This window comes from Micropterus dolomieu, linkage group LG12 (assembly GCF_021292245.1).
Source record: "Micropterus dolomieu isolate WLL.071019.BEF.003 ecotype Adirondacks linkage group LG12, ASM2129224v1, whole genome shotgun sequence".
Classification (NCBI taxonomy): domain Eukaryota; kingdom Metazoa; phylum Chordata; class Actinopteri; order Centrarchiformes; family Centrarchidae; genus Micropterus; species Micropterus dolomieu.
The window spans coordinates 6,939,122-6,950,786 of record NC_060161.1 but is presented as its reverse complement, the minus strand read 5'-3'; positions in this window follow the sequence as shown (position 1 = coordinate 6,950,786).

Below are 11,665 nucleotides of genomic sequence, written 5' to 3'. Positions count from 1 at the left end.
CTCTCTCTCTCTCTCTCTCCTTCACCCCCAACCGGTCGAGGCAGATGGCCGCCCACCCTGAGCCATGGTTCTGCTCGAGGTTTCTGCCTCTTAAAAGGAAGTTTTTCCTTGCCTCTGTCGCCTAGTGCTGCTCTTGGTGGGAATTGTTGGGCTTCTGTAAATAACATCACAGAGTACGGTCTAGACCTGCTCTTTTATGAAAAGCGCTGTGAGATAACTGTTGTTGTGATTTGGCGCTATATAAATAAAATTTAATTGAATTGAATTGAACTCTACTCTACTGCTGGAGTGTGTCCATCCAGCACAGAAAGCCAGAGACTCATTTCTTTTCTGGCTCACAAAGTGCATAAAATCATGTCTGGATATAATCCAGATACGATTTTCTACATGCATTTATTTCTGTATTTCTACATTTATTTACATATTTATTTCTACATTTATTTATATATTTATGCCTGTATTTCCACATGAAATGGAAAGTGTAAATGGGGTCTTTGTTACAGTACATCTGTAATTTAGTAGTAGAGTAAATTTGAGAGCTTATTGTGAAGCTGAAGCAGCCATGTTAATATCAACATCAGTCCTGTAACAAATCCTCTGAAGTAGTGAAGCATTTTGATTGTATCAGCAGGTAAGCAAATCCATACATGGCAGAAACCAATGACACCCACTGTTCTGCACGTGACCAACCTCATGGAAACAGACTGGTTCAAGCACTGCTGGTTTACCTTCACCCAGTGAATTATACAGTAGCTCACACCAGTGGACAGCCCTGCAAACTGTTCCATAACGAATGGTAATGGCTGGATGGAAAGGGGAGAGATTGAGAATATCTACTGTACCTCTGTTGAAGTGGAACACCCAGCGGTGGAAAGTAGAACTAATTGAGCCTCATGGATGAGTGGATAAATGCCAATACACAAACAGCATGACATGTTGCCTTTGATTTATTACTTCTCACCTGCAAAGCCCACTGGTACATGTAGGCACTGACAGTCTATGACAAGGAATTTGGCAATTGCTAGAAAACATTTGGTCGTTCTTTGCTTTAAAAAGGTCACTGTCCAGCAGCTGACTTTTAATGCTTGAGTGTTCTTGAATGCACCAAAAGCTTTCAAGTCAGTCCCTGCTCCCATTTGTATAAATATGCAATGAAAAGGTCACAGTGATAGATTAGTTATCTGAAGAAAGTCTGCACAGTGATTTTAACAGTACACTGGGATGGGTGGAAAGCAAAGGCTGCCTGGAAGGCAGGCAATCCATCTAAAACATATGGAAAATAGATCTGGCAAATGGGCAGCAGCAATGAAAGGTGTACAATGTGTGATTTGTAGTTAATGTGCCAAAACATGACATGTAAGGTAAGGTATAATTCTTTAAATGTTCAACTGTACTGTTTTTTATAGTATATTAGGTATATCTATTGTATCTCAATGTACTTTACTGTAAATATACAGTACCAGTCAAAGGTTTGGATGCACCTTCTCATTTAATGTTTGTTTCTTTATTTTTATTATTTTCTTCAATCGTGATTAATATTAAAGACGTCAAAACATCAAAACGATGAATGAACACATGTGGATAGTAAACAAGGGTTGGGTTATCAAACAAAAATATATTTTATATTTTAGGTTCTTCAAAGTAGACACCTTTTGCTTTGATGATAGCTTTGCACGCTCTTGGCATTATCTTATAAAGAGCTTCATAAGGTATGAGGTCACCTGCAATGCTTTTCCAACTTTCTTGAAGGAGTTACCATACATGCTGAGCAGCTGTTGGCTCCTTTTTACCTTCACTCTGCTGTCCAACTCACCCCAAACCATCCCAACTGGGTTTAGGTGGGGTGACTTCCTGCTGCCCCCATGTTCCAGCTCAACACCTGCTGCTACAATTATTAGTCCTGTTATTATTATAATTAATATTACTATAATTATCAATACCATTATTCATTTTCTGTCTGTACCACAACCACTTTTACTGTTTTTAAGTTAAAGTTAATCTGATGTAATGCTCCATCAGGCTCCTTCTTTGTCAAATAGCCCTTACAGAGTGTGGAGATATGTTTTGGGTCATTGTCCTGCTGAAAAATAAATGATTGTCCCAAAAAATAAAAATTTGAAATATGGACATCAGAGAACAGATTTCCACTGGTGATTCAAAACTATGCTCACATGATCTTTCCACATCCTTCCTGCTTTCTGAATAACACATCATCATCCGCTGTATATTTTTCACAATTTCTCCTCGTAAAAATGTCAGATGTCAAATACTGCTTCTTTTGTGTCACTGGTAAATCCCACATGTGGGCCTGATAGGACTTCTTTCTCACTCAAAGTGATTTTCGTGTCTGTACTTGCTATTCTCTCTTGAAGACTTTTAGAATCTCTCACTTAAAGTTTACACATCAGAACCACACACAGAAGCTCTCTAAATCTATATAACACAGTAATACTGTGATTTCTAATGTGTTCATATCCATGCACAGAGCTGCTCCCAGGCTGGTGTGCAGAGGACTAGCACCTCCTACAGGCACAAAGGAAAAATAATCAGTTTTAGTGTCTGCAAGGTGCCTTTGGTTCCTCCTTTAGGACACACACTTTACTCCATGTCATTCACTGGAATATAAAAACACACAAAACATTACAACAACAGAGATACAATGCTCAGCTTATAATGTAGAGAACCACTGGTGCTTAGTGTGTGTGCAGATGTGGTCTTCTACTCCCAAAGCAGGCTTTCTGATCATTCAGCCACTGTGCTGCTCTGTATGTATGATCATACAGAGAGTCCTCTTTGGTTATAATTTATTTATTTTGAGATTCACCCACAGGCCCTCTTCCTTTGTAGTTCACCTCTTTTTTTTGTGTCATTTATAAAAAGTTCCTTTATTTTACCAAATGTTGCTTTCCTTTTCCCTGGAGAGCTGGGTCGTTTTACCTCCACCTTTCATGTGATCATTATTCTTTAGTGATTGACAGACATGTGACAAGACCACAAGCAAAGCACATGGAAAAGGTAAACAAATATACTTTTTTAACCTATGGAACTGTATGTCAAAATTATAAATGTTTGAGCTCGTAATTTTATCATTTTCATTTTCATTTCAACAGAAAAAAGACATAAGAGCAAAGTGTTATACCATAAATCAAAGTGTTAGGGTCATTGGGGAGTTTGGAAAAGGGGGGATTTTGAAATTAAAACTTTTGGAATTTAAAAAGGATGACATAATAATGTAATTCCCTATGTCACGGTTACAAAATACAATACAAATACAAAATATTGTCTGTTATTAACCATATGAATATTTATTTCATGTCTTTTCATTTGGAACACTTACATACATGCTTGTTGTGCAGTTTTTCTAAAAAGGAACACTTTCTTATCAAATCTGAGCAGTTGGCCTGTAAAGCTGTTGGTCCTAGCTGAGGTTATTGTTACCAGTGTCTGTATGGAGCTTCACTAATCTGCTACCTGGAAAGCTTCATATCCTGCACTGTTATCGAAACAGGACCCAAACAGACCTGGCAATGCTCACCTAAACCATAGGGAACTGCTATGTTCAATATCTTACTTTATGTATAATATTGGATTTACCAAACCATTTCCAAATGACATTAGAAAAAAAGAATAAAAATTTTAACATTTTAATCACTTTTCATATCCTTATTGATATGTTGTGTTTTCAACTTTAAGTTTAAAATATAGCATTTTTATATTTTTTCACATAGATTTCACATTTTTGGCATCTCCATACTCTCTGTATAGGTGATCTGTATACACTGTGCATTGTATGTTGCATATATTGTCTTTTTACATCACAGCACATGCCAGTCCTTTACTCAAGTAAAAGAAGCAACAAGACATCATCAAAATACTCCATACCACTTCATTTCCACTTTTTAGCTGCATTTTCAAATATCTGATCAACAGTTTTAGATTTCTGGATGTGTTTGTCCCACCATTTCCGGGATTGGCTTATTGTTTTTCCCACAGTAAGAAGATCAATTAGCAATTAATGCTGTTCACTATTATAGGAGAAACACTACTTTAAACACTCATAAAAGCACCACTCTGTTACAGGAAAATTAAACCAAAATAATTAAAACTCGATTATTAATTTGTCAGTCAGTCTATTTAGAAGGAATTGAATTCTTTCAATAGATTGACCATACCTTCTGGTTCAAAGAAAACACACAGACAACTTCTTACTAAGTAATGAGGGTATTTATTTATAGCTAAAGGAGAAGGAAAAGAACAAACACACAGATGAATAGCATATTGTCATGAAATAAACCTGATCTTATGGGCAATAGTGAAGTATGTAATCTGATGGTGAAACTTAACGGGAAGACGCTAACTTACTGCTAGGGCACTTAACTTCTCTAAATAGGTATTAATATATTTTATTCAAGATCAACTCTTTATCACAGCAAAATATGTGCTTCAACCAACTGTTTTGGAGAGTTTTCAGAGACAAGATGCTTTAGCTGGCTTTTTAGCTGACACCAAAATCTGGGACCCATCAGATTCTGGGACCCAAATAGGAAGTTAAGCCCTCAGGGTTTTCTAACAAGTTGACATTTTGAAGCGGATGCAGTTTGCTTAGGTTTAGGCACCAAAACTACTCTTGTGCATTGTGTGCAGGGTTCAGGCCGCTAGGCAGCAGGAGGAGCAGGAGGTGCCCGTCAGGCTACGATGTAGGCGACGGCGTAGGGTACAAAGCTATGCAGAGGCCACGCCGTCGATTTGACGCAGAAGTATAAATTGCACTTTACACTCCCAGATGAGTGGCAGTCTTGTGTCAGGGCTGAGAGTCGGGCCCAAGACATTGCGGGCACAGTTCTCAGAAAATCTCTATACTTCCCAACTCAGTTTCCCCCTGTTATGTATTTCACCTGTTACGTGTTGCATCATCTAATAAAAAAATAAATACAATTTTTAAAAAAGTCTTGTTTCAAGGCTGAGAGATTCAGATCAAGACATTGCAGGCACAGTTCTCTGGAATATGATTTTGAATTTTTTTCTGTTCTAATATTTGTTGCCTTAGAACACGGTGTAAGCTTCTTTTCAGATAGTTAGCTACTTTCAAAGCTGGCTGGACTACTCCTGGTCTGGCTTTGTCAAATAAAATATCTCTGACTACACTTACTTCTATCATCAGCTAGGCTTCTAATTATGTTGGCTAGATAAACTGAAAACAGAGAAATAGTGTGCTATAACGCATGAGATTACGTGGTTGGCTACAAAAACAAAGTAAATTCAAAGGCTTGCTCAGAAAATTATTCAATTGTGCACTGACATTAGATAAGGCACAAAAGAAATTTAAAGAAAGACGTCTGAAGAAACTAGGAAAAGAAACAAAACGTGAGCTTGAAGAGGATTGAGGTCCACTTTAAACTGAGACTGTGAAGCTATTTTTGTCTACTAGCTAAGAGAGGATGAGTTTTGGGCCGTGGAGGGGGGCTTTCATGCTGAGAATAATATTCTTTAGTCTAAAGTGACATGTGTTCTTCTCCAGTTCCTGACCCTTTGATTGACCAGTGATTTTAATTTAAGTTGTACGTAAATTGCAAAATTCACATACTCTCAACATGACTATTGTTTAACCAAAGGTTATTTCAGCAGATCATTAAACCCGTTTACCTCGGACTCTTAACTACTTGTACTTGTCAAACAAATATATTATAACACTACTAATTTGTGTTTACACCATTTTGCTCTTCATAATACAGTTGTAGTATAACAAACTACACAGATTTCTCATGGTGGTGGTAACAGAGGTTTTTGTCCATTGGTCAGTAGCTGGAAGTGTGGTCATATGGTAAAGAAGAGGTTTATTCTGTGAATTAAAAACTTGCTTATTTCATGTTATACAAAAATAAAAGTTGGGTCAAACATCAAAACAACATGTGCTGAGAAAGCGTTAGCAGGATTACTTGGTTAGATAGCAGATTATCTTTAATTCATAAATCTGGATCCAAAGAAAGAATAGTTACTTCCTTTAAAGGGGCTATATGTAGTTTTTCTAGTAAAATTAATCCTTTTTTTATTGCCTGTGTGTGAAGGGGTTGTAATCTGACATTAAAATTATCCACTTGTCGGGTTTGGCTATTAACTCTGAAGGCAAGTATTCCTATTCCTATTTGAAGGCTCCGGGTCGGACACCTGCATGCGCGCTCCCGAGCCTCTAGCTTTATCTACTGACTTTGCACTCAGCAGCGACAACACTGCAACTTACAGACATGGAGTCTGCTAACACTAAGAAACGACCTACTCCCAGTACAACACAGACTCCAACACAAACTCCACATAAGCATAAAAAACTAAAAGTTTTATCTGCTGAAGCTCGTCAGGCCTAATGTGAATCGGATCGACTTCGGACAAAAACACGGATCAACATCGTCAGGGCTTTTGAATCATGGAGAAACCTCCACTTTGTTTTGGGTATAAAAACAGACCCGGAGTTGGCTTTCATCCTATTGGACAGGTAAGCTAACATTACTACAAAGCATGTAAAATATATTTTGATTTTGTGCTTCAGTTGGCTCAAGTTAGATAGCGTTAGCTCACCAGATAACGCCGAGCAGTTGTTAATGTTGTCCGGTGCAAAGTTATATCGCTTTCACATTACTTCGCCCACTAATGCAACCCATGTTACTTTCCTCTGTACCACTGCAATGTAATGGTAAAAAGCTAATGTGGAGCGATTTGTTTACTATCCCATAGTGATGCAGCCACGAGCAGCCAGCTAATTAGATCTGACCCGCCGCTGTTTGCTTCGTAACGTTCAATTTAGATTTATTGCCTTTTACCGATACTCAGGTACACAGCTTCTCCACTTCCCAGTCGCTGTAACTAACATGACCCACATAATATACAACAAAGAGGAAGAGCCATCCACTGACACTACAGTAAATTTACTTACTGCGGTCTAACTGCTATAAAGTGTGACACAATCTCGTTATAATATTCAGTCCAGCTCACTAACGTTAACAGTTTCATTATCATCCAATACATGTAGCTGTGCTGACATTGCTGAGCCACCGGTGACAGATACACAGATAGTAAAGACAGTTACTGAAAGCAGCAGGCGAGCTAACGATGTAGCACGTTGGCAGTGTAAATGCAGTGTAACTTAATCATGTAACGAGCATGGATTAGTTCAATATCAAGCTGATAAAAATATTACTGTAACATTGTAGTGGGAGTTTACCTGAGTTTCCAGCATGTTATGTGAAGCTGGCTCCCTACCTGTCTATAGCCGCTCTCACTTTGCCTTTTTTCGGGAGTATTCAGCTCGCTGTGCTGAATGAAAGGTACGGCGCCAGTGTTGATCTGCCTCTGAGACGGGAATGTTGAAGTAACAGAGCCTCAACATGTCTGAGTGAAAAGCCACAGCCTGCATGCTGGTGTTCCTGCGTTTATTACAGGATTTCTGTATGACAGTGGTTGTGTTTCGGATTCTGCTCGCTCATGATTTCAAGCGAGCACGCATACGAGCACACGGCTGGTAAAACCGCACCGCTAGTGGCCGCTGGAAACTACGTAATGCCCCTTTAAGGATGCCCATTCCTTTTTTATGATGGCAACCTGATCTCATCCCCCGTACTGACCTGACGTCAGTTGGGATTAAAACAAATTCCAATCAATTCTACAGTTAAAATAAAAGCGTTGATTAGAGGTGCTGTGAAAATGATCTACTTGCCAAAAGGAAAATGAACATTTGAAACTTTCTCTGATTGTGATGGATAAAATGCGAACATATTAACTGTTCTGTTTTCATATCATTCTCCCTGCACCACAGGTCTACTATTTGGCACCACTGCTTACATTTGTGGTCACAATGTTGGAGTCTAATACTGTCATTAGTAGTATTCTGTGCATCGCGCTGTCCGTCTCTGCACAGAATCTGTAGCAACTCCAGTCTTCAACAAAGAGGGTCAAGGAGATTACAAACTACAAGAGCTGGCACCAGACTGCCTGATATCTTCATTAAGAGTCCTGGTGACATCAAGCGCTGCCTCATGTACCTGACTCGTACCGGCAACCTCAGGTACGGGAGGCGGACACGCTGACGAGGAGGCTAAAACCCATGGGCACTAGCGTTGGTCGCCAGTGTGTCTCTCAAGGTGTCGGGGAGTGAGGTTTACTCACGGCACAGCCTCGTTGGCTTCCACACAGGCGTATCAGAGTTTCAGTCAGAATATATTTTACCAGTTCCATGTATGTTACTTGCATATTAAATTTAAGACAAGGTAGTAGAGTAGTTTGTGGGCCACATTAAAGCAAAGATAAGAATCAGAATCAGGTTTATTTGCCAGGTATGCGTACATATACAAGGAATTTGACTCAGGATTGTACATTGCTCACGATGTGCTTACTTACAATAAAAAATTTAAATAAAACAGACACAGTCTACAGTATAGAGAACACATATACACACTATAAACAAAAAAATATAGACAGATTGAGTCACTAGTGCAATGAGCAAAATGCAAAGGATGCAGGAGCAAAATTTTTACCATTATTATTATTATGTACATGTCGGAGGTGGATGAGATACAGGTACACATTGTTACGACCCAGCTCGTTAAGGTAGGGCAGCAACAAGTGAAATGAGGTGAACTGAAATATTCCGGTTAAAGTCAAGGGTTTAATTAATGTGCTCGCAGAAGAAAAATCAAAAAGAGGCTATACAGGTGCTGACAAATACACAAAATGAAACAAAAGAGGCTCTTGTCCAAAGACAGTTACTTAAAAAACACACTGAAGAACAAAAGGAGGTCAGCACCTATATGCTTACAAAAGTACAAAGTAAACAAACGAGCAGTTATTTTGCAACTTAGAATACTCAAACAAAAGAGTGCCCAGCGCTTGTTCACTATGTCACACTATGTGATTTACAACGATTCAAAACTACCGACTGAAGCCACTCAGACAGGCAACAGACAGACAATATCAAGAAATACAAACACACTAAATACTCTCTAAACTAACAGGGTATGCAACCAACAGCGAGGCAAGCTGATCACTGGCTCACTGTTGCCCCGAACTGTGGACACACAAGCTATTTATAGTCCAGCTGGCGTTGACTGAAGAGTCCTGATTGGTAGGTTTGGTCGGATCCCAGCCACACCAATCACAGAAGCCTGCGAACAGCAACCAGGAGGTAGGCGGTCTCAGCTCCAGAGGAACCAGTCCTCGACAGGGAATCACACAGCTGGGTTTGCATGACAGTCAGAATCACTCATAGGAACACAACAATTAATATACACCAAGGCAGCCAGCGGCGGCCGTAACAACATACACATAGATGCATACAAGTGCACATGTACACAGTGAGATGGAGCATAGGAAAAAGGGGAAGGGGACATTAGTTCTCTGCATTTAACCCATCCCGGGGAGCAGTTCAGGGTTCAGGGCCTTGCTCAGTGGACACCTTCGGCATAGGTTCGTGTTGGACTCGACTGGTGACCCACCGGTTTCCAGGCCGAGTCTTAACTGACTGAGCTAATGCCGCCCCTGAGATGATGTGGAAGACGTAATGTTTTGAATATGACCTCACTACATCTGGAAGGTGTTAACTGAGAAGGACAGCACATATTCTGCAGGGAGGCACACTCTGTAACATACACAGTATCAGACAGGAACATCATCAGTGTTTCCACTTTCATTCAGTCTCAGTGGTCTAGTGAGTGCACATACATTTTCAACCTCACGGCAATGCCCTGTGCTTAATGTTGCTTTATATATCAGCAGTAATTCTGTTACTCAAACAGCATTGTCACAGCAGCACTGCACTAATACTTGTGCATGGGCCTGAAATCAGTTTTCACTGAGTTGGGAAAAAAAGGTTTCTCTTACTTGGACTTAATACTTTGCAAAACTTCCTGTATCTAAATGATCTAGTCCCATTAAATGATTTTAATGTTAACACTCCGTGTAACTGAGCTCATGTGAGCTGGATTTAGTCACTTTCTTTATATGTGATGTTTGTTTGACTAACTGTTTTTATTTCTGTTGTAAGTGGTGTGCCGTGGCCAGGTCCCTCTCGGAAAAGAGATTTCAATCTCAAGGGACTTTATGTGAAATTAAAACAATAAAATAAATTAAATGAATGTGTGTTAATCTAAAAACTTTAGGCCTTTACTGTGAAAGTGAAATTGTGCCAGTTGAGTTTCCTTATGTTACCAAGCCCTATATTGACAACACCCTTATCAATTATTACACCCTGAACAATTTGATTTTTTAAAAATGACAAATACATAAATATTTTTTTAGTTTGGGCAAACCTTAACCTTTGATCCTGTAACAGAGATGAGTCACCTATGGACGCACAGAGTAGCTCACAGCACCTCAGGGGTCTCATTTATTAACGTGCATACGCCACTTCCCAAGCAAAGGTTGTGATCTATAAAATTTGACAGGAACGTGCGGTCCTCCACACAGACTCTGAGCCATGAGTACACACATAAACTGCAAAAATGAGAAATAGCGACTCACATGGCAGAAGGATGAAATGTGTAAAATAAATTGAAATAATACCTGTAAAAATTAGAGGCCAATAAAACTTAATTTGTTCATTTGTAAAACAAATGAAAGCTTTTCCGAAGAAACAAACACCCGTGTGATTGATTTTCCCTGAAGCGCAATAAGAAACATCATTTAAGATCATTTGCAGCGCACACAAAAGGAACCATGATTTAGGATAATAAACACAAACGGAGATATCTGTTTCTGCAAAAGCCTCAAATATGTTGTGCAGTTTAATCAGGAGTCATTTTAATTAATACTTGCATGCAGTGCAATTAATTTATTTAAGTAAGGTGAACAGTAGGAAAAATTACATTTTAACTGATACCGTTTTCAAAGCCTCAGTCGAGCATAGTTTCATTTATTGTTATCACTTGTTGGTTGCCTTATGGCAGTCCTATACAGTTTTATAAATGAGACCCCAGCTCTGTATGTCTACACAATACCAACAGAAACTGTGTATTAGCCTACATAGGGATTCACCTATCTGATTTAGATTCCATTGGCTTCTCTCAGAGTGTTCATGAACCGACTCACTGTTTTAACCACACCCTCGACCTTGTTTTGGTGTACGGTATTGAAATTGAACATTTAGTGGTGTTTCCACAGAATCCCTCTTTGTCCGACCACTGTTTGATAACTTTTGAGTTTGTATTGCTGAACTACACGCCATTGGGCAAAAATTTCTATACAAGATGTCTGTCTGATAGTGCTGTAGCTAAATTTAAGGATGCGATTCCATCAGCTCTAAATTCATTATCAAGTCACAAAGTAACGGAGGACTCCTATGCTAATTTCAGTCCCTCCCAAATCGATCATCTTGTTGATAGTGCTGCAGGCTCGCTGCGAATGACACTCGACTCTGTAGCCCCTCTAAAAAAGAAAATACTAAAACAAAGACGGTTAGCTCCATGGTATAATACTGAAACTCGCAAATTAAAAAAAATATCACGGAAACTTGAGAGGAATTGGGGTTCCACCAAAGTGGAAAATTTGCGTTTAATTTCGCAAGATAGTCTTAAAACTTATAGGAAGGCCCTCCGTAATGCCAGAGCAGCGTACTACTCGTCATTAATAGAGGAAAATAGGAACAACCCCAGGTTTCTTTTCAGCACTGTAGCCAGGCTGACAG